Here is a 22,597-nt window from a genome sequence, read left to right as displayed (position 1 = left end):
GACCGGCTGTTATCGTGGTGTCATCGAGTGCAGATCTGTCTTAGGTATCACGGCTTAACGTCATTGAAGTCTAGAGGTGGACAACACGTTCGTCTTACTCAGAGCGGTGTCTGAACTCTATTTTCTACGTTATGCGTACCACTTTCATTGTGGTCAACTACGATTCGATACAGAATGCACGAAACCTGAAAGACACCCTCCCTGATACATAGAGAGTAGTGTTTGTCTGCGGAATAATGGGAGTGCAAGGGTCTGTAACGTTGATATGACTGTATGTAGCACTATTAGTTATCGGGGGGGTGGGCGTAGCTCAGATGGTAGAACGCTCGCTTAGCGTGCGAAAGGTACTGGGATCGATACCCAGCGCCTCCAGAATTTTTTACACACCTACATGCGCACCTTGCCATGCAAGTGGAATAATTCCCAACCGGCAGAGGTGTGTAGGCAGATACAAGCGAACGATTAGCATCCACAATTGGCGAGCGTGCTTTTATTCGTGCGCAGGAAGCACCCTCCTCCCACACCTACACTTAATTTAGAAACAGTACAAATGTTCCCATAAGATTCTCAAGCCTACGTCGGAAAGATCTGCCTTGCGCCGATTTCACGTAAATCCCACTGCACGTTACCATTCTTTGCGTCAGTCGGCTGCTACTGGTGTTGCTGGTTGTGACTGCTGATAACAGATGCCGTAGCAATCAATTCATGGATTGAGTTGTATGTTTTGCGATAGTCTGTCTCTGACAAGGAAGCACAGGTGATATAGGTGCGAACACAGGAAGCTTGCAGCCCCTCGCTGCCTGCAGACACAGAGCAGCCACACTAGAAGAGCGGCCTAAGCCGTAGGCGAAATGTGCTCATTCGCTTTGGCGCGACGTCGAACTGTAAATAAGGCTGTCACTAGCGTGAGCGTCGTGTAAAGTCGGAAAAGTCATCTGCATGGGTGATTGCCAAGTTTGGGGAGCGTTTCGTAGTACGATCAGTGCAATGGAGACGCGGAAACTTGTTGTGTCCCAGTGTTTTGCAGTTGGACGACAAGAGTTTTACACAGTAGCAAAGAGCGAGGCACTGAGTTGGCATGAACAATGGAGAGCACAATGGGGCTCGAGATGTGCTTGTTACCTCAGGTGCTGTGTGATTGTCGACAAGGAGTGAAATGGACCAATTTGTGACCGCCCTTTCAATTTAAGACGTTCAAAACAGACGGAATTTGCATTCGTAATACCAGAGCATCGAAACTACTTGGAACTCTTGTGTATATGAACGTGTCCGCGCCTTTGTATTCTGGTACCTTCGCCGCTACAAACCAACCAACCATCGTGTCCGTGTACATCAGAGTCGCAAAGAATGGAGAATAGCCAGGCTTGGTCGTGTGTGTAGCTGTAGCTCAGTTGGCAGATCGTTCGCTTAGCGTGTGATCGGTCTCGGGTTCAAGCCCCGGCTCCTCCATGTTTTGTGGTCGGTGCATGGTAAGTGTTGGTCGCGGCGAACATAAACGCACGCAAGAAATTGCAAAACCAGCGTCACAGACTGATATGATGTATACTGTCAGAAGGAGAGCAAGATGTAAGTGTGAGGACCGGCTGTTATCGTGGTGTCATCGAGTGCAGATCTGTCTTAGGTATCACGGCTTAACGTCATTGAAGTCTAGAGGTGGACAACACGTTCGTCTTACTCAGAGCGGTGTCTGAACTCTATTTTCTACGTTATGCGTACCACTTTCATTGTGGCCAAATACGATTCGATACAGAATGCACGAAACCTGAAAGACACTCTCACAGATACATAGAGAGTAGTGTTTGTCTGCGGAATAATGGGAGTGCAAGGGTCTGTGACGTTGATATGACTGTATGTAGCACTACTAGTTATCGTGGGGGGGGGGGGGGGTTGGGCGTAGCTCAGATGGTAGAGCGCTCGCTTAGCGTGCGAGAGGTACTGGGATCGATACCCAGCGCCTCCAGAATTTTTAACACACCTACATGCGCACCTTGCCATGCAAGTGGAATAATTCCCAACCGGCAGAGGTGTGTAGGCAGATACAAGCGAACGATTAGCATCCACAATTGGCGAGCGTGCTTTTATTCGTGCGCAGGAAGCACCCTCCTCCCACACCTACACTTAATTTAGAAACAGTACAAATGTTCCCATAAGATTCTCAAGCCTACGTCGGAAAGATCTGCCTTGCGCCGATTTCACGTAAATCCCACTGCACGTTCCCATTCTTTGCGTCAGTCGGGTGCTACTGGTGTTGCTGGTTGTGACTGCTGATAACAGATGCCGTAGCAATCAATTCATGGAGTGAGTTGTATGTTTTGCGATAGTCTGTCTCTGACAAGGAAGCACAGGTGATATAGGTGCGAACACAGGAAGCTTGCAGCCCCTCGCTGCCTGCAGACACAGAGCAGCCACACTAGAAGAGCGGCCTAAGCCGTAGGCGAAATGTGCTCATTCGCTTTGGCGCGACGTCGAACTGTAAATAAGGCTGTCACTAGCGTGAGCGTTGCGTGAGCGTCGTGTAAAGTCGGAAAAGTCATCTGCATGGGTGATTGCCAAGTTTGGGGAGCGTTTCGTAGTACGATCAGTGCAATGGAGACGCGGAAACTTGTTGTGTCCCAGTGTTTTTCAGTTGGACGACAAGAGTTTTACACAGTAGCAAAGAGCGAGGCACTGAGTTGGCATGAACAATGGAGAGCACAATGGGGCTCGAGATGTGCTTGTTACCTCAGGTGCTGTGTGATTGTCGACAAGGAGTGAAATGGACCAATTTGTGACCGCCCTTTCAATTTAAGACGTTCAAAACAGACGGAATTTGCATTCGTAATACCAGAGCATCGAAACTACTTGGAACTCTTGTGTATATGAACGTGTCCGCGCCTTTGTATTCTGGTACCTTCGCCGCTACAAACCAACCAACCATCGTGTCCGTGTACATCAGAGTCGCAAAGAATGGAGAATAGCCAGGCTTGGTCGTGTGTGTAGCTGTAGCTCAGTTGGCAGATCGTTCGCTTAGCGTGTGATCGGTCTCGGGTTCAAGCCCCGGCTCCTCCATGTTTTGTGGTCAGTGCATGGTAAGTGTTGGTCGCGGCGAACATAAACGCACGCAAGAAGTTGCAAAACCAGCGTCACAGACTGATATGATGTATACTGTCATAAGGAGAGCAAGATGTAAGTGTGAGGACCGGCTGTTATCGTGGTGTCATCGAGTGCAGATCTGTCTTAGGTATCACGGCTTAACGTCATTGAAGTCTAGAGGTGGACAACACGTTCGTCTTACTCAGAGCGGTGTCTGAACTCTATTTTCTACGTTATGCGTACCACTTTCATTGTGGCCAACTACGATTCGATACAGAATGCACGAAACCTGAAAGACACTCTCACTGATACATAGAGAGTAGTGTTTGTCTGCGGAATAATGGGAGTGCAAGGGTCTGTAACGTTGATATGACTGTATGTAGCACTATTAGTTATCGGGGGGGTGGGCGTAGCTCAGATGGTAGAGCGCTCGCTTAGCGTGCGAGAGGTACTGGGATCGATACCCAGCGCCTCCAGAATTTTTTACACACCTACATGCGCACCTTGCCATGCAAGTGGAATAATTCCCAACCGGCAGAGGTGTGTAGGCAGATACAAGCGAACGATTAGCATCCACAATTGGCGAGCGTGCTTTTATTCGTGCGCAGGAAGCACCCTCCTCCCACACCTACACTTAATTTAGAAACAGTACAAATGTTCCCATAAGATTCTCAAGCCTACGTCGGAAAGATCTGCCTTGCGCCGATTTCACGTAAATCCCACTGCACGTTCCCATTCTTTGCGTCAGTCGGCTGCTACTGGTGTTGCTGGTTGTGACTGCTGATAACAGATGCCGTAGCAGTCAATTCATGGAGTGAGTTGTATGTTTTGCGATAGTCTGTCTCTGACAAGGAAGCACAGGTGATATAGGTGCGAACACAGGAAGCTTGCAGCCCCTCGCTGCCTGCAGACACAGAGCAGCCACACTAGAAGAGCGGCCTAAGCCGTAGGCGAAATGTGCTCATTCGCTTTGGCGCGACGTCGAACTGTAAATAAGGCTGTCACTAGCGTGAGCGTCGTGTAAAGTCGGAAAAGTCATCTGCATGGGTGATTGCCAAGTTTGGGGAGCGTTTCGTAGTACGATCAGTGCAATGGAGACGCGGAAACTTGTTGTGTCCCAGTGTTTTGCAGTTGGACGACAAGAGTTTTACACAGTAGCAAAGAGCGAGGCACTGAGTTGGCATGATCAATGGAGAGCACAATGGGGCTCGAGATGTGCTTGTTACCTCAGGTGCTGTGTGATTGTCGACAAGGAGTGAAATGGACCAATTTGTGACCGCCCTTTCAATTTAAGACGTTCAAAACAGACGGAATTTGCATTCGTAATACCAGAGCATCGAAACTACTTGGAACTCTTGTGTATATGAACGTGTCCGCGCCTTTGTATTCTGGTACCTTCGCCGCTACAAACCAACCAACCATCGTGTCCGTGCACATCAGAGTCGCAAAGAATGGAGAATAGCCAGGCTTGGTCGTGTGTGTAGCTGTAGCTCAGTTGGCAGATCGTTCGCTTAGCGTGTGAACGGTCTCGGGTTCAAGCCCCGGCTCCTCCATGTTTTGTGGTCAGTGCATGGTAAGTGTTGGTCGCGGCGAACATAAACGCACGCAAGAAGTTGCAAAACCAGCGTCACAGACTGATATGATGTATACTGTCATAAGGAGAGCAAGATGTAAGTGTGAGGACCGGCTGTTATCGTGGTGTCATCGAGTGCAGATCTGTCTTAGGTATCACGGCTTAACGTCATTGAAGTCTAGAGGTGGACAACACGTTCGTCTTACTCAGAGCGGTGTCTGAACTCTATTTTCTACGTTATGCGTACCACTTTCATTGTGGCCAACTACGATTCGATACAGAATGCACGAAACCTGAAAGACACTCTCACTGATACATAGAGAGTAGTGTTTGTCTGCGGAATAATGGGAGTGCAAGGGTCTGTAACGTTGATATGACTGTATGTAGCACTATTAGTTATCGGGGGGGTGGGCGTAGCTCAGATGGTAGAGCGCTCGCTTAGCGTGCGAGAGGTACTGGGATCGATACCCAGCGCCTCCAGAATTTTTTACACACCTACATGCGCACCTTGCCATGCAAGTGGAATAATTCCCAACCGGCAGAGGTGTGTAGGCAGATACAAGCGAACGATTAGCATCCACAATTGGCGAGCGTGCTTTTATTCGTGCGCAGGAAGCACCCTCCTCCCACAACTACACTTAATTTAGAAACAGTACAAATGTTCCCATAAGATTCTCAAGCCTACGTCGGAAAGATCTGCCTTGCGCCGATTTCACGTAAATCCCACTGCACGTTCCCATTCTTTGCGTCAGTCGGCTGCTACTGGTGTTGCTGGTTGTGACTGCTGATAACAGATGCCGTAGCAGTCAATTCATGGAGTGAGTTGTATGTTTTGCGATAGTCTGTCTCTGACAAGGAAGCACAGGTGATATAGGTGCGAACACAGGAAGCTTGCAGCCCCTCGCTGCCTGCAGACACAGAGCAGCCACACTAGAAAAGCGGCCTAAGCCGTAGGCGAAATGTGCTCATTCGCTTTGGCGCGACGTCGAACTGTAAATAAGGCTGTCACTAGCGTGAGCGTCGTGTAAAGTCGGAAAAGTCATCTGCATGGCTGATTGCCAAGTTTGGGGAGCGTTTCGTAGTACGATCAGTGCAATGGAGACGCGGAAACTTGTTGTGTCCCAGTGTTTTGCAGTTGGACGACAAGAGTTTTACACAGTAGCAAAGAGCGAGGCACTGAGTTGGCATGAACAATGGAGAGCACAATGGGGCTCGAGATGTGCTTGTTACCTCAGGTGCTGTGTGATTGTCGACAAGGAGTGAAATGGACCAATTTGTGACCGCCCTTTCAATTTAAGACGTTCAAAACAGACGGAATTTGCATTCGTAATACCAGAGCATCGAAACTACTTGGAACTCTTGTGTATATGAACGTGTCCGCGCCTTTGTATTCTGGTACCTTCGCCGCTACAAACCAACCAACCATCGTGTCCGTGCACATCAGAGTCGCAAAGAATGGAGAATAGCCAGGCTTGGTCGTGTGTGTAGCTGTAGCTCAGTTGGCAGATCGTTCGCTTAGCGTGTGAACGGTCTCGGGTTCAAGCCCTGGCTCCTCCATGTTTTGTGGTCAATGCATGGTAAGTGTTGGTCGCGGCGAACATAAACGCACGCAAGAAGTTGCAAAACCAGCGTCACAGACTGATATGATGTATACTGTCATAAGGAGAGCAAGATGTAAGTGTGAGGACCGGCTGTTATCGTGGTGTCATCGAGTGCAGATCTGTCTTAGGTATCACGGCTTAACGTCATTGAAGTCTAGAGGTGGACAACACGTTCGTCTTACTCAGAGCGGTGTCTGAACTCTATTTTCGACGTTATGCGTACCACTTTCATTGTGGCCAACTACGATTCGATACAGAATGCACGAAACCTGAAAGACACTCTCACTGATACATAGAGAGTAGTGTTTGTCTGCGGAATAATGGGAGTGCAAGGGTCTGTAACGTTGATATGACTGTATGTAGCACTATTAGTTATCGGGGGGGTGGGCGTAGCTCAGATGGTAGAGCGCTCGCTTAGCGTGCGAGAGGTACTGGGATCGATACCCAGCGCCTCCAGAATCTTTAACACACCTACATGCGCACCTTGCCATGCAAGTGGAATAATTCCGAACCGGCAGAGGTGTGTAGGCAGATACAAGCGAACGATTATCATCCACAATTGGCGAGCGTGCTTTTATTCGTGCGCAGGAAGCCCCTCCTCCCACACCTACACTTAATTTAGAAACAGTACAAATGCTCCCATAAGATTCTCAAGCCTACGTCGGAAAGATCTGCCTTGCGCCGATTTCACGTAAATCCCACTGCACGTTCCCATTCTTTGCGTCAGTCGGCTGCTACTGGTGTTGCTGGTTGTGACTGCTGATAACAGATGCCGTAGCAATCAATTCATGGAGTGAGTTGTATGTTTTGCGATAGTCTGTCTCTGACAAGGAAGCACAGGTGATATAGGTGCGAACACAGGAAGCTTGCAGCCCCTCGCTGCCTGCAGACACAGAGCAGCCACACTAGAAGAGCGGCCTAAGCCGTAGGCGAAATGTGCTCATTCGCTTTGGCGCGACGTCGAACTGTAAATAAGGCTGTCACTAGCGTGAGCGTCGTGTAAAGTCGGAAAAGTCATCTGCATGGGTGATTGCCAAGTTTGGGGAGCGTTTCGTAGTACGATCAGTGCAATGGAGACGCGGAAACTTGTTGTGTCCCAGTGTTTTTCAGTTGGACGACAAGAGTTTTACACAGTAGCAAAGAGCGAGGCACTGAGTTGGCATGAACAATGGAGAGCACAATGGGGCTCGAGATGTGCTTGTTACCTCAGGTGCTGTGTGATTGTCGACAAGGAGTGAAATGGACCAATTTGTGACCGCCCTTTCAATTTAAGACGTTCAAAACAGACGGAATTTGCATTCGTAATACCAGAGCATCGAAACTACTTGGAACTCTTGTGTATATGAACGTGTCCGCGCCTTAGTATTCTGGTACCTTCGCCGCTACAAACCAACCAACCATCGTGTCCGTGTACATCAGAGTCGCAAAGAATGGAGAGTAGCCAGGCTTGGTCGTGTGTGTAGCTGTAGCTCAGTTGGCAGATCGTTCGCTTAGCGTGTGAACGGTCTCGGGTTCAAGCCCCGGCTCCTCCATGTTTTGTGGTCAGTGCATGGTAAGTGTTGGTCGCGGCGAACATAAACGCACGCAAGAAGTTGCAAAACCAGCGTCACAGACTGATATGATGTATACTGTCATAAGGAGAGCAAGATGTAAGTGTGAGGACCGGCTGTTATCGTGGTGTCATCGAGTGCAGATCTGTCTTAGGTATCACGGCTTAACGTCATTGAAGTCTAGAGGTGGACAACACGTTCGTCTTACTCAGAGCGGTGTCTGAACTCTATTTTCGACGTTATGCGTACCACTTTCATTGTGGCCAACTACGATTCGATACAGAATGCACGAAACCTGAAAGACACCCTCACTGATACATAGAGAGTAGTGTTTGTCTGCGGAATAATGGGAGTGCAAGGGTCTGTAACGTTGATATGACTGTATGTAGCACTATTAGTTATCGGGGGGGTGGGCGTAGCTCAGATGGTAGAGCCCTCGCTTAGCGTGCGAGAGGTGCTGGGATCGATACCCAGCGCCTCCAGAATTTTTAACACACCTACATGCGCACCTTGCCATGCAAGTGGAATAATTCCCAACCGGCAGAGGTGTGTAGGCAGATACAAGCGAACGATTAGCATCCACAATTGGCGAGCGTGCTTTTATTCGTGCGCAGGAAGCACCCTCCTCCCACACCTACACTTAATTTAGAAACAGTACAAATGTTCCCATAAGATTCTCAAGCCTACGTCGGAAAGATCTGCCTTGCGCCGATTTCACGTAAATCCCACTGCACGTTCCCATTCTTTGCGTCAGTCGGCTGCTACTGGTGTTGCTGGTTGTGACTGCTGATAACAGATGCCGTAGCAATCAATTCATGGAGTGAGTTGTATGTTTTGCGATAGTCTGTCTCTGACAAGGAAGCACAGGTGATATAGGTGCGAACACAGGAAGCTTGCAGCCCCTCGCTGCCTGCAGACACAGAGCAGCCACACTAGAAGAGCGGCCTAAGCCGTAGGCGAAATGTGCTCATTCGCTTTGGCGCGACGTCGAACTGTAAATAAGGCTGTCACTAGCGTGAGCGTTGCGTGAGCGTCGTATAAAGTCGGAAAAGTTAACAAAAATGGGTGATTGCCAAGTTTGGGGAGCGTTTCGTAGTACGATCAGTGCAAGGGAGACGCGGAAACTTGTTGTGTCCCAGTGTTTTTCAGTTAGACGACAAGAGTTTTACACAGTAGCAAAGAGCGAGGCACTGAGTTGGCATGAACAATGGAGAGCACAATGGGGCTCGAGATGTGCTTGTTACCTCAGGTGCTGTGTGATTGTCGACAAGGAGTGAAATGGACCAATTTGTGACCGCTCTTTCAATTTAAGACGTTCAAAACAGACGGAATTTGCATTCGTAATACCAGAGCATCGAAACTACTTCGAACTCTTGTGTATATGAACGTGTCCGCGCCTTTGTATTCTGGTACCTTCGCCGCTACAAACCAACCAACCATCGTGTCCGTGTACATCAGAGTCGCAAAGAATGGAGAGTAGCCAGGCTTGGTCGTGTGTGTAGCTGTAGCTCAGTTGGCAGATCGTTCGCTTAGCGTGTGAACGGTCTCGGGTTCAAGCCCCGGCTCGTCCATGTTTTGTGGTCAGTGCATGGTAAGTGTTGGTCGCGGCGAACATAAACGCACGCAAGAAGTTGCAAAACCAGCGTCACAGACTGATATGATGTATACTGTCATAAGGAGAGCAAGATGTAAGTGTGAGGACCGGCTGTTATCGTGGTGTCATCGAGTGCAGATCTGTCTTAGGTATCACGGCTTAACGTCATTGAAGTCTAGAGGTGGACAACACGTTCGTCTTACTCAGAGCGGTGTCTGAACTCTATTTTCGACGTTATGCGTGCCACTTTCATTGTGGCCAACTACGATTCGATACAGAATGCACGAAACCTGAAAGACACTCTCACTGATACATAGAGAGTAGTGTTTGTCTGCGGAATAATGGGAGTGCAAGGGTCTGTAACGTTGATATGTCTGTATGTAGCACTATTAGTTGTCGGGGGGGTGGGCGTAGCTCAGATGGTAGAGCGCTCGCTTAGCGTGCGAGAGGTACTGGGATCGATACCCAGCGCCTCCAGAATTTTTAACACACCTACATGCGCACCTTGCCATGCAAGTGGAATAATTCCCAACCGGCAGAGGTGTGTAGGCAGATACAAGCGAACGATTAGCATCCACAATTGGCGAGCGTGCTTTTATTCGTGCGCAGGAAGCACCCTCCTCCCACACCTACACTTAATTTAGAAACAGTACAAATGTTCCCATAAGATTCTCAAGCCTACGTCGGAAAGATCTGCGTTGCGCCGATTTCACGTAAATCCCACTGCACGTTCCCATTCTTTGCGTCAGTCGGCTGCTACTGGTGTTGCTGGTTGTGACTGCTGATAACAGATGCCGTAGCAATCAATTCATGGAGTGAGTTGTATGTTTTGCGATAGTCTGTCTCTGACAAGGAAGCACAGGTGATATAGGTGCGAACACAGGAAGCTTGCAGCCCCTCGCTGCCTGCAGACACAGAGCAGCCACACTAGAAGAGCGGCCTAAGCCATAGGCGAAATGTGCTCATTCGCTTTGGCGCGACGTCGAACTGTAAATAAGGCTGTCACTAGCGTGAGCGTTGCGTGAGCGTCGTGTATAGTCGGAAAAGTCATCTGCATGGGTGATTGCCAAGTTTGGGGAGCGTTTCGTAGTACGATCAGTGCAATGGGGACGCGGAAACTTGTTGTGCCCCAGTGTTTTGCAGTTGGACGACAAGAGTTTTACACAGTAGCAAAGAGCGAGGCACTGAGTTGGCATGAACAATGGAGAGCACAATGGGGCTCGAGATGTGCTTGTTACCTCAGGTGCTGTGTGATTGTCGACAAGGAGTGAAATGGACCAATTCGTGACCGCCCTTTCAATTTAAGACGTTCAAAACAGACGGAATTTGCATTCGTAATACCAGAGCATCGAAACTACTTGGAACTCTTGTGTATATGAACGTGTCCGCGCCTTTGTATTCTGGTACCTTCGCCGCTACAAACCAACCAACCATCGTGTCCGTGCACATCAGAGTCGCAAAGAACGGAGAATAGCCAGGCTTGGTCGTTTGTGTAGCTGTAGCTCAGTTGGCAGATCGTTCGCTTGGCGTGTGAACGGTCTCGGGTTCAAGCCCCGCCTCCTCCATGTTTTGTGGTCAGTGCATGGTAAGTGTTGGTCGCGGCGAACATAAACGCACGCAAGAAGTTGCAAAACCAGCATCACAGACTGATATGATGTATACTGTCATAAGGAGAGCAAGATGTAAGTGTGAGGACCGGCTGTTATCGTGGTGTCATCGAGTGCAGATCTGTCTTAGGTATCACGGCTTAACGTCATTGAAGTCTAGAGGTGGACAACACGTTCGTCTTACTCAGAGCGGTGTCTGAACTCTATTTTCGGCGTTATGCGTACCACTTTCATTGTGGCCAACTACGATTCGATACAGAATGCACGAAACCTGAAAGACACTCTCACTGATACATAGAGAGTAGTGTTTGTCTGCGGAGCAATGGGAGTGCAAAGGTCTGTAACGTTGATATGACTGTATGTAGCACTATTAGTTATCTGGGGGGTGGGCGTAGCTCAGATGGTAGAGCACTCGCTTAGCGTGCGAGAGGTACTGGGATCGATACCCAGCGCCTCCAGAATTTTTAACACACCTACATGCGCACCTTGCCATGCAAGTGGAATAATTCCCAACCGGCAGAGGTGTGTAGGCAGATACAAGCGAACGATTAGCATCCACAATTGCGCCGATTTCACGTAAATCCCACTGCACGTTCCCATTCTTTGCGTCAGTCGGCTGCTACTGGTGTTGCTGGTTGTGACTGCTGATAACAGATGCCGTAGCAATCAATTCATGGAGTGAGTTGTATGTTTTGCGATAGTCTGTCTCTGACAAGGAAGCACAGGTGATATAGGTGCGAACACAGGAAGCTTGCAGCCCCTCGCTGCCTGCAGACACAGAGCAGCCACACTAGAAGAGCGGCCTAAGCCGTAGGCGAAAAGTGCTCATTCGCTTTGGCGCGACGTCGAACTGTAAATAAGGCTGTCACTAGCGTGAGCGTCGTGTAAAGTCGGAAAAGTCATCTGCATGGGTGATTGCCAAGTTTGGGGAGCGTTTCGTAGTACGATCAGTGCAATGGGGACGCGGAAACTTGTTGTGTCCCAGTGTTTTGCAGTTGGACGACAAGAGTTTTACACAGTAGCAAAGAGCGAGGCACTGAGTTGGCATGAACAATGGAGAGCACAATGGGGCTCGAGATGTGCTTGTTACCTCAGGTGCTGTGTGATTGTCGACAAGGAGTGAAATGGACCAATTTGTGACCGCCCTTTCAATTTAAGACGTTCAAAACAGACGGAATTTGCATTCGTAATACCAGAGCATCGAAACTACTTGGAACTCTTGTGTATATGAACGTGTCCGCGCCTTTGTATTCTGGTACCTTCGCCGCTACAAACCAACCAACCATCGTGTCCGTGCACATCAGAGTCGCAAAGAACGGAGAATAGCCAGGCTTGGTCGTTTGTGTAGCTGTAGCTCAGTTGGCAGATCGTTCGCTTGGCGTGTGAACGGTCTCGGGTTCAAGCCCCGGCTCCTCCATGTTTTGTGGTCAGTGCATGGTAAGTGTTGGTCGCGGCGAACATAAACGCACGCAAGAAGTTGCAAAACCAGCGTCACAGACTGATATGATGTATACTGTCATAAGGAGAGCAAGATGTAAGTGTGAGGACCGGCTGTTATCGTGGTGTCATCGAGTGCAGATCTGTCTTAGGTATCACGGCTTAACGTCATTGAAGTCTAGAGGTGGACAACACGTTCGTCTTACTCAGAGCGGTGTCTGAACTCTATTTTCGGCGTTATGCGTACCACTTTCATTGTGGCCAACTACGATTCGATACAGAATGCACGAAACCTGAAAGACACTCTCACTGATACATAGAGAGTAGTGTTTGTCTGCGGAACAATGGGAGTGCAAGGGTCTGTAACGTTGATATGACTGTATGTAGCACTATTAGTTATCGTGGGGGTGGGCGTAGCTCAGATGGTAGAGCGCTCGCTTAGCATGCGAGAGGTACTGGGATCGATACCCAGCGCCTCCAGAATTTTTAACACACCTACATGCGCACCTTGCCATGCAAGTGGAATAATTCCCAACCGGCAGAGGTGTGTAGGCAGATACAAGCGAACGATTAGCATCCACAATTGGCGAGCGTGCTTTTATTCGTGCGCAGGAAGCACCCTCCTCCCACACCTACACTTAATTTAGAAACAGTACAAATGTTCCCATAAGATTCTCAAGCCTACGTCGGAAAGATCTGCCTTGCGCCGATTTCACGTAAATCCCACTGCACGTTCCCATTCTTTGCGTGCAGTCGGCTGCTACTGGTGTTGCTGGTTGTGACTGCTGATAACAGATGCCGTAGCAATCAATTCATGGAGTGAGTTGTATGTTTTGCGATAGTCTGTCTCTGACAAGGAAGCACAGGTGATATAGGTGCGAACACAGGAAGCTTGCAGCCCCTCGCTGCCTGCAGACACAGAGCAGCCACACTAGAAGAGCGGCCTAAGCCGTAGGCGAAAAGTGCTCATTCGCTTTGGCGCGACGTCGAACTGTAAATAAGGCTGTCACTAGCGTGAGCGTCGTGTAAAGTCGGAAAAGTCATCTGCATGGGTGATTGCCAAGTTTGGGGAGCGTTTCGTAGTACGATCAGTGCAATGGGGACGCGGAAACTTGTTGTGTCCCAGTGTTTTGCAGTTGGACGACAAGAGTTTTACACAGTAGCAAAGAGCGAGGCACTGAGTTGGCATGAACAATGGAGAGCACAATGGGGCTCGAGATGTGCTTGTTACCTCAGGTGCTGTGTGATTGTCGACAAGGAGTGAAATGGACCAATTTGTGACCGCCCTTTCAATTTAAGACGTTCAAAACAGACGGAATTTGCATTCGTAATACCAGAGCATCGAAACTACTTGGAACTCTTGTGTATATGAACGTGTCCGCGCCTTTGTATTCTGGTACCTTCGCCGCTACAAACCAACCAACCATCGTGTCCGTGCACATCGGAGTCGCAAAGAACGGAGAATAGCCAGGCTTGGTCGTTTGTGTAGCTGTAGCTCAGTTGGCAGATCGTTCGCTTGGTGTGTGAACGGTCTCGGGTTCAAGCCCCGGCTCCTCCATGTTTTGTGGTCAGTGCATGGTAAGTGTTGGTCGCGGCGAACATAAACGCACGCAAGAAGTTGCAAAACCAGCGTCACAGACTGATATGATGTATACTGTCATAAGGAGAGCAAGATGTAAGTGTGAGGACCGGCTGTTATCGTGGTGTCATCGAGTGCAGATCTGTCTTAGGTATCACGGCTTAACGTCATTGAAGTCTAGAGGTGGACAACACGTTCGTCTTACTCAGGGCGGTGTCTGAACTCTATTTTCGACGTTATGCGTACCACTTTCATTGTGGCCAACTACGATTCGATACAGAATGCACGAAACCTGAAAGACACTCTCACTGATACATAGAGAGTAGTGTTTGTCTGCGGAGCAATGGGAGTGCAAAGGTCTGTAACGTTGATATGACTGTATGTAGCACTATTAGTTATCTGGGGGGTGGGCGTAGCTCAGATGGTAGAGCGCTCGCTTAGCGTGCGAGAGGTACTGGGATCGATACCCAGCGCCTCCAGAATTTTTAACACACCTACATGCGCACCTTGCCATGCAAGTGGAATAATTCCCAACCGGCAGAGGTGTGTAGGCAGATACAAGCGAACGATTAGCATCCACAATTGGCGAGCGTGCTTTTATTCGTGCGCAGGAAGCACCCTCCTCCCACACCTACACTTAATTTAGAAACAGTACAAATGTTCCCATAAGATTCTCAAGCCTACGTCGGAAAGATCTGCCTTGCGCCGATTTCACGTAAATCCCACTGCACGTTCCCATTCTTTGCGTCAGTCGGCTGCTACTGGTGTTGCTGGTTGTGACTGCTGATAACAGATGCCGTAGCAATCAATTCATGGAGTGAGTTGTATGTTTTGCGATAGTCTGTCTCTGACAAGGAAGCACAGGTGATATAGGTGCGAACACAGGAAGCTTGCAGCCCCTCGCTGCCTGCAGACACGGAGCAGCCACACTAGAAGAGCGGCCTAAGCCGTAGGCGAAAAGTGCTCATTCGCTTTGGCGCGACGTCGAACTGCAAATAAGGCTGTCACTAGCGTGAGCGTCGTGTAAAGTCGGAAAAGTCATCTGCATGGGTGATTGCCAAGTTTGGGGAGCGTTTCGTAGTACGATCAGTGCAATGGGGACGCGGAAACTTGTTGTGTCCCAGTGTTTTGCAGTTGGACGACAAGAGTTTTACACAGTAGCAAAGAGCGAGGCACTGAGTTGGCATGAACAATGGAGAGCACAATGGGGCTCGAGATGTGCTTGTTACCTCAGGTGCTGTGTGATTGTCGACAAGGAGTGAAATGGACCAATTTGTGACCGCCCTTTCAATTTAAGACGTTCAAAACAGACGGAATTTGCATTCGTAATACCAGAGCATCGAAACTACTTGGAACTCTTGTGTATATGAACGTGTCCGCGCCTTTGTATTCTGGTACCTTCGCCGCTACAAACCAACCAACCATCGTGTCCGTGCACATCAGAGTCGCAAAGAATGGAGAATAGCCAGGCTTGGTCGTGTGTGTAGCTGTAGCTCAGTTGGCAGATCGTTCGCTTATCGTGTGAACGGTCTCGGGTTCAAGCCCCGGCTCCTCCATGTTTTGTGGTCAGTGCATGGTAAGTGTTGGTCGCAGCGAACATAAACGCACGCAAGAAGTTGCAAAACCAGCGTCACAGACTGATATGATGTATACTGTCATAAGGAGAGCAAGATGTATGTGTGGGGACCGGCTGTTATCGTGGTGTCATCGAGTGCAGATCTGTCTTAGGTATCACGGCTTAACGTCATTGAAGTCTAGAGGTGGACAACACATTCGTCTTACTCAGAGCGGTGTCTGAACTCTATTTTCGACGTTATGCGTGCCACTTTCATTGTGGCCAACTACGATTCGATACAGAATGCACGAAACCTGAAAGACACTCTCACTGATACATAGAGAGTAGTGTTTGTCTGCGGAATAATGGGAGTGCAAGGGTCTGTAACGTTGATATGTCTGTATGTAGCACTATTAGTTTCCGGGGGGGAGGGCGTAGCTCAGATGGTAGAGCGCTCGCTTAGCGTGCGAGAGGTACTGGGATCGATACCCAGCGCCTCCAGAATTTTTAACACACCTACATGCGCACCTTGCCATGCAAGTGGAATAATTCCCAACCGGCAGAGGTGTGTAGGCAGATACAAGCGAACGATTATCATCCACAATTGGCGAGCGTGCTTTTATTCGTGCGCAGGAAGCACCCTCCTCCCACACCTACACTTAATTTAGAAACAGTACAAATGTTCCCATAAGATTCTCAAGCCTACGTAGGAAAGATCTGCCTTGCGCCGATTTCACGTAAATCCCACTGCACGTTCCCATTCTTTGCGTCAGTCGGCTGCTACTGGTGTTGCTGGTTGTGACTGCTGATAACAGATGCCGTAGCAATCAATTCATGGAGTGAGTTGTATGTTTTGCGATAGTCTGTCTCTGACAAGGAAGCACAGGTGATATAGGTGCGAACACAGGAAGCTTGCAGCCTCTCGCTGCCTGCAGACACAGAGCAGCCACACTAGAAGAGCGGCCTAAGCCATAGGCGAAATATGCTCATTCGCTTTGGCGCGACGTCGAACTGTAAATAAGGCTGTCACTAGCATGAGCGTTGCGTGAGCGTCGTGTATAGTCGGAAAAGTCATCTGCATGGGTGATTGCCAAGTTTGGGGAGCGTTTCGTAGTACGATCAGTGCAATGGGGACGCGGAAACTTGTTGTGTCCCAGTGTTTTGCAGTTGGACGACAAGAGTTTTACACAGTAGCAAAGAGCGAGGCACTGAGTTGGCATGAACAATGGAGAGCACAATGGGGCTCGAGATGTGCTTGTTACCTCAGGTGCTGTGTGATTGTCGACAAGGAGTGAAATGGACCAATTTGTGACCGCCCTTTCAATTTAAGACGTTCAAAACAGACGGAATTTGCATTCGTAATACCAGAGCATCGAAACTACTTGGAACTCTTGTGTATATGAACGTGTCCGCGCCTTTGTATTCTGGTACCTTCGCCGCTACAAACCAACCAACCATCATGTCCGTGCACATCAGAGTCGCAAATAATGGAGAATAGCCAGGCTTGGTCGTGTGTGTAGCTGTAGCTCAGTTGGCAGATCGTTCGCTTAGCGTGTGAACGGTCTCGGGTTCAAGCCCCGGCTCCTCCATGTTTTGTGGTCAGTGCATGGTAAGTGTTGGTCGCGGCGAACATAAACGCACGCAAGAAGTTGCAAAACCAGCGTCACAGACTGATATGATGTATACTGTCATAAGGAGAGCAAGATGTAAGTGTGAGGACCGGCTGTTATCGTGGTGTCATCGAGTGCAGATCTGTCTTAGGTATCACGGCTTAACGTCATTGAAGTCTAGAGGTGGACAACACGTTCGTCTTACTCAGAGCGGTGTCTGAACTCTATTTTCACGTTATGCGTGCCACTTTCATTGTGGCCAACTACGATTCGATACAGAATGCACGAAACCTGAAAGACACTCTCACTGATACATAGAGAGTAGTGTTTGTCTGCGGAACAATGGGAGTGCAAGGGTCTGTGACGTTGATATGACTGTATGTAGCACTATTAGTTATCTGGGGGGGTGGCGTAGCTCAAATGGTAGAGTGCTCACTTAGCGTGCGAGAGGTACTGGGATCGATACCCTGCGCCTCCAGAATTTTTAACACACCTACATGCGCACCTTGCCATGCAAGTGGAATAATTCCCAACCGGCAGAGGTGTGTAGGCAGATACAAGCGAAGGAAGCACCCTCCTCCCACACCTACACTTAATTTAGAAACAGTACAAATGTTCCCATAAGATTCTCAAGCCTACGTCGGAAAGATCTGCCTTGCGCCGATTTCACGTAAATCCCACTGCACGTTCCCATTCTTTGCCTGCAGTCGGCTGCTACTGGTGTTGCTGGTTGTGACTGCTGATAACAGATGCCGTAGCAATCAATTCATGGAGTGAGTTGTATGTTTTGCGATAGTCTGTCTCTGACAAGGAAGCACAGGTGATATAGGTGCGAACACAGGAAGCTTGCAGCCTCTCGCTGCCTGCAGACACAGAGCAGCCACACTAGAAGAGCGGCCTAAGCCATAGGCGAAATGTGCTCATTCGCTTTGGCGCGACGTCGAACTGTAAATAAGGCTGTCACTAGCGTGAGCGTTGCGTGAGCGTCGTGTATAGTCGGAAAAGTCATCTGCATGGTTGATTGCCAAGTTTGGGGAGCGTTTCGTAGTACGATCAGTGCAATGGGGACGCGGAAACTTGTTGTGTCCCAGTGTTTTGCAGTTGGACGACAAGAGTTTTACACAGTAGCAAAGAGCGAGGCACTGAGTTGGCATGAACAATGGAGAGCACAATGGGGCTCGAGATGTGCTTGTTACCTCAGGTGCTATGTGATTGTCGACAAGGAGTGAAATGGACCAATTTGTGACCGCCCTTTCAATTTAAGACGTTCAAAAGAGACGGAATTTGCATTCGTAATACCAGAGCATCGAAACTACTTGGAACTCTTGTGTATATGAACGTGTCTGCGCCTTTGTATTCTTGTACCTTCGCCGCTACAAATCAACCAACCATCGTGTCCGTGCACATCAGAGTCGCAAATAATGGAGAATAGCCAGGCGTGGTCGTGTGTGTAGCTGTAGCTCAGTTGGCAGATCGTTCGCTTAGCGTGTGAACGGTCTCGGGTTCAAGCCCCGGCTCCTCCATGTTTTGTGGTCAGTGCATGGTAAGTGTTGGTCGCGGCGAACATAAACGCACGCAAGAAGTTGCAAAACCAGCGTCACAGACTGATATGATGTATACTGTCATAAGGAGAGCAAGATGTAAGTGTGAGGACCGGCTGTTATCGTGGTGTCATCGAGTGCAGATCTGTCTTAGGTATCACGGCTTAACGTCATTGAAGTCTAGAGGTGGACAACACGTTCGTCTTACTCAGAGCGGTGTCTGAACTCTATTTTCACGTTATGCGTGCCACTTTCATTGTGGCCAACTACGATTCGATACAGAATGCACGAAACCTGAAAGACACTCTCACTGATACATAGAGAGTAGTGTTTGTCTGCAGAATAATGGGAGTGCAAGGGTCTGTGACGTTGATATGACTGTATGTAGCACTATTAGTTAACGGGGTGGTGGGCGTAGCTCAGATGGTAGAGTGCTCGCTTAGCGTGCGAGAGGTACTGGGATCGATACCCAGCGCCTCCAGAATTTTTAACACACCTACATGCGCACCTTGCCATGCAAGTGGAATAATTCCCAACCGGCAGAGGTGTGTAGGCAGATAAAAGCGAACGAGTAGCATGCACAATTGGCGAGCGTGCTTTTATTCGTGCGCAGGAAGCACCCTCCTCCCACACCTACACTTAATTTAGAAACAGTACAAATGTTCCCATAAGACTCTCAAGCCTACGTCAGAAAGATCTGCCTTGCGCCGATTTCACGTAAATCCCACTGCACGTTCCCATTCTTTGCGTCAGTCGGCTGCTACTGGTGTTGCTGGTTGTGACTGCTGATAACAGATGCCGTAGCAATCAATTCATGGAGTGAGTTGTATGTTTTGCGATAGTCTGTCTCTGACAAGGAAGCACAGGTGATATAGGTGCGAACACAGGAAGCTTGCAGCCTCTCGCTGCCTGCAGACACAGAGCAGCCACACTAGAAGAGCGGCCTAAGCCATAGGCGAAATGTGCTCATTTGCTTTGGCGCGACGTCGAACTGTAAATAAGGCTGTCACTAGCGTGAGCGTTGCGTGAGCGTCGTGTATAGTCGGAAAAGTCATCTGCATGGGTGATTGCCAAGTTTGGGGAGCGTTTCGTAGTACGATCAGTGCAATGGGGACGCGGAAACTTGTTGTGTCCCAGTGTTTTGCAGTTGGACGACAAGAGTTTTACACAGTAGCAAAGAGCGAGGCACTGAGTTAGCATGAACAATGGAGAGCACAATGGGGCTCGAGATGTGCTTGTTACCTCAGGTGCTGTGTGATTGTCGACAAGGAGTGAAATGGACATATTTGTGACCGCCCTTTCAATTTAAGACGTTCAAAAGAGACGGAATTTGCATTCGTAATACCAGAGCATCGAAACTACTTGGAACTCTTGTGTATATGAACGTGTCCGCGCCTTTGTATTCTGGTACCTTCGCCGCTACAAACCAACCAACCATCGTGTCCGTGCACATCAGAGTCGCAAAGAATGGAGAATAGCCAGGCTTGGTCGTGTGTGTAGCTGTAGCTCAGTTGGCAGATCGTTCGCTTAGCGTGTGAACGGTCTCGGGTTCAAGCCCCGGCTCCTCCATGTTTTGTGGTCAGTGCATGGTAAGTGTTGGTCGCGGCGAACATAAACGCACGCAAGAAGTTGCAAAACCAGCGTCACAGACTGATATGATATATACTGTCCTAAGGAGAGCAAGATGTAAGTGTGAGGACCGGCTGTTATCGTGGTGTCATCGAGTGCAGATCTGTCTTAGGTATCACGGCTTAACGTCATTGAAGTCTAGAGGTGGACAACACGTTCGTCTTACTCAGAGCGGTGTCTGAACTCTATTTTCGACGTTATGCGTACCACTTTCATTGTGGCCAACTACGATTCGATACAGAATGCACGAAACCTGAAAGACACTCTCACTGATACATAGAGAGTAGTGTTTGTCTACGGAATAATGGGAGTGCAAGGGTCTGTAACGTTGATATGACTGTATGTAGCACTATTAGTTATCGGGGGGGGGGTGGGCGTAGCTCAGAAGGTAGAGCGCTCGCTTAGCGTGCGAGAGGTACTGAGATCGATACCCAGCGCCTCCAGAATTTTTAACACACCTACATGCGCACGTTGCCATGCAAGTGGAATAATTCCCAACCGGCAGAGGTGTGTAGGCAGATACAAGCGAACGATTAGCATCCACAATTGGCGAGCGTGCTTTTATTTGTGCGCAGGAAGCACCCTCCTCCCACACCTACACTTAATTTAGAAACAGTACAAATGTTCCCATAAGATTCTCAAGCCTACGTCGGAAAGATCTGCCTTGCGCCGATTTCACGTAAATCCCACTGCACGTTCCCATTCTTTGCGTGCAGTCGGCTGCTACTGGTGTTGCTGGTTGTGACTGCTGATAACAGATGCCGTAGCAATCAATTCATGGAGTGAGTTGTATGTTTTGCGATAGTCTGTCTCTGACAAGGAAGCACAGGTGATATAGGTGCGAACACAGGAAGCTTGCAGCCCCTCGCTGCCTGCAGACACAGAGCAGCCACACTAGAAGAGCGGCCTAAGCCATAGGCGAAATGTGCTCATTCGCTTTGGCGCGACGTCGAACTGTAAATAAGGCTGTCACTAGCGTGAGCGTTGCGTGAGCGTCGTGTATAGTCGGAAAAGTCATCTGCATGGGTGATTGCCAAGTTTGGGGAGCGTTTCGTAGTACGATCAGTGCAATGGGGACGCGGAAACTTGTTGTGCCCCAGTGTTTTGCAGTTGGACGACAAGAGTTTTACACAGTAGCAAAGAGCGAGGCACTGAGTTGGCATGAACAATGGAGAGCACAATGGGGCTCGAGATGTGCTTGTTACCTCAGGTGCTGTGTGATTGTCGACAAGGAGTGAAATGGACCAATTCGTGACCGCCCTTTCAATTTAAGACGTTCAAAACAGACGGAATTTGCATTCGTAATACCAGAGCATCGAAACTACTTGGAACTCTTGTGTATATGAACGTGTCCGCGCCATTGTATTCTTGTACCTTCGCCGCTACAAACCAACCAACCATCGTGTCCGTGCACATCAGAGTCGCAAATAATGGAGAATAGCCAGGCTTGGTCGTGTGTGTAGTTGTAGCTCAGTTGGCAGATCGTTCGCTTAGCGTGTGAACGGTCTCCGGTTCAAGCCCCGGCTCCTCCATGTTTTGTGGTCAGTGCATGGTAAGTGTTGGTCTCGGCGAACATAAACGCACGCAAGAAGTTGCAAAACCAGCGTCACAGACTGATATGATGTATACTGTCATAAGGAGAGCAAGATGTAAGTGTGAGGACCGGCTGTTATCGTGGTGTCATCGAGTGCAGATCTGTCTTAGGTATCACGGCTTAACGTCATTGAAGTCTAGAGGTGGACAACACGTTCGTCTTACTCAGAGCGGTGTCTGAACTCTATTTTCGACGTTATGCGTGCCACTTTCATTGTGGCCAACTAAGATTCGATTCAGAATGCACGAAACCTGAAATACACTCTCACTGATACATAGAGAGTAGTGTTTGTCTGCGGAATAATGGGAGTGCAAGGGTCTGTAACGTTGATATGTCTGTATGTAGCACAATTAGTTGTCGGGTTGGTGGGCGTAGCTCAGATGGTAGAGCGCTCGCTTAGCGTGCGAGAGGTACTGGGATCGATACCCAGCGCCTCCAGCATTTTTAACACACCTACATGCGCACCTTGCCATGCAAGTGGAATAATTCCCAACCGGCAGAGGTGTGTAGGCAGACACAAGCGAACGATTAGCATCCACAATTGGCGAGCGTGCTTTTATTCGTGCGCAGGAAGCACCCTCCTCCCACACCTATACTTAATTTAGAAACAGTACAAATGTTCCCATAAGATTCTCAAGCCTACGTCGGAAAGATC

The 22,597-nt window shown here is 49.0% G+C and overlaps 11 non-coding genes across 11 annotated transcripts; all 11 read left to right on the top strand.

The window, feature by feature from the left end:
* Nucleotides 1-1,883: 1,883 nt before the first annotated feature.
* On the top strand, nucleotides 1,884-1,960 carry Trnaa-agc (transfer RNA alanine (anticodon AGC)). The gene has a single exon. It is a non-coding gene; the product is annotated as a tRNA-Ala (tRNA).
* Nucleotides 1,961-3,474: 1,514 nt separating this feature from the next.
* On the top strand, nucleotides 3,475-3,548 carry Trnaa-agc (transfer RNA alanine (anticodon AGC)). The gene has a single exon. It is a non-coding gene; the product is annotated as a tRNA-Ala (tRNA).
* A 1,503-nt stretch (nucleotides 3,549-5,051) lies between these two features.
* Nucleotides 5,052-5,125, top strand: Trnaa-agc (transfer RNA alanine (anticodon AGC)). The gene has a single exon. It is a non-coding gene; the product is annotated as a tRNA-Ala (tRNA).
* Nucleotides 5,126-6,628: 1,503 nt separating this feature from the next.
* On the top strand, nucleotides 6,629-6,702 carry Trnaa-agc (transfer RNA alanine (anticodon AGC)). The gene has a single exon. It is a non-coding gene; the product is annotated as a tRNA-Ala (tRNA).
* Nucleotides 6,703-9,793: 3,091 nt separating this feature from the next.
* Trnaa-agc (transfer RNA alanine (anticodon AGC)) lies at nucleotides 9,794-9,867 on the top strand. Its single transcript has one exon. It is a non-coding gene; the product is annotated as a tRNA-Ala (tRNA).
* Nucleotides 9,868-11,381: 1,514 nt separating this feature from the next.
* Trnaa-agc (transfer RNA alanine (anticodon AGC)) lies at nucleotides 11,382-11,455 on the top strand. Its single transcript has one exon. It is a non-coding gene; the product is annotated as a tRNA-Ala (tRNA).
* A 1,385-nt stretch (nucleotides 11,456-12,840) lies between these two features.
* Nucleotides 12,841-12,914, top strand: Trnaa-agc (transfer RNA alanine (anticodon AGC)). Its single transcript has one exon. It is a non-coding gene; the product is annotated as a tRNA-Ala (tRNA).
* A 1,504-nt stretch (nucleotides 12,915-14,418) lies between these two features.
* Nucleotides 14,419-14,492, top strand: Trnaa-agc (transfer RNA alanine (anticodon AGC)). The gene has a single exon. It is a non-coding gene; the product is annotated as a tRNA-Ala (tRNA).
* Nucleotides 14,493-15,995: 1,503 nt separating this feature from the next.
* On the top strand, nucleotides 15,996-16,069 carry Trnaa-agc (transfer RNA alanine (anticodon AGC)). The gene has a single exon. It is a non-coding gene; the product is annotated as a tRNA-Ala (tRNA).
* A 3,057-nt stretch (nucleotides 16,070-19,126) lies between these two features.
* Trnaa-agc (transfer RNA alanine (anticodon AGC)) lies at nucleotides 19,127-19,200 on the top strand. Its single transcript has one exon. It is a non-coding gene; the product is annotated as a tRNA-Ala (tRNA).
* Nucleotides 19,201-22,306: 3,106 nt separating this feature from the next.
* Nucleotides 22,307-22,380, top strand: Trnaa-agc (transfer RNA alanine (anticodon AGC)). Its single transcript has one exon. It is a non-coding gene; the product is annotated as a tRNA-Ala (tRNA).
* The last annotated feature ends 217 nt before the right edge of the window (nucleotides 22,381-22,597 follow it).

The sequence above is a fragment of the Schistocerca gregaria genome, chromosome 11 (assembly GCF_023897955.1).
Source record: "Schistocerca gregaria isolate iqSchGreg1 chromosome 11, iqSchGreg1.2, whole genome shotgun sequence".
NCBI lineage: Eukaryota > Metazoa > Arthropoda > Insecta > Orthoptera > Acrididae > Schistocerca > Schistocerca gregaria.
The sequence above is the reverse complement of the archived record's forward strand: the minus strand, read 5'-3'. Positions and strand labels throughout refer to the sequence as shown.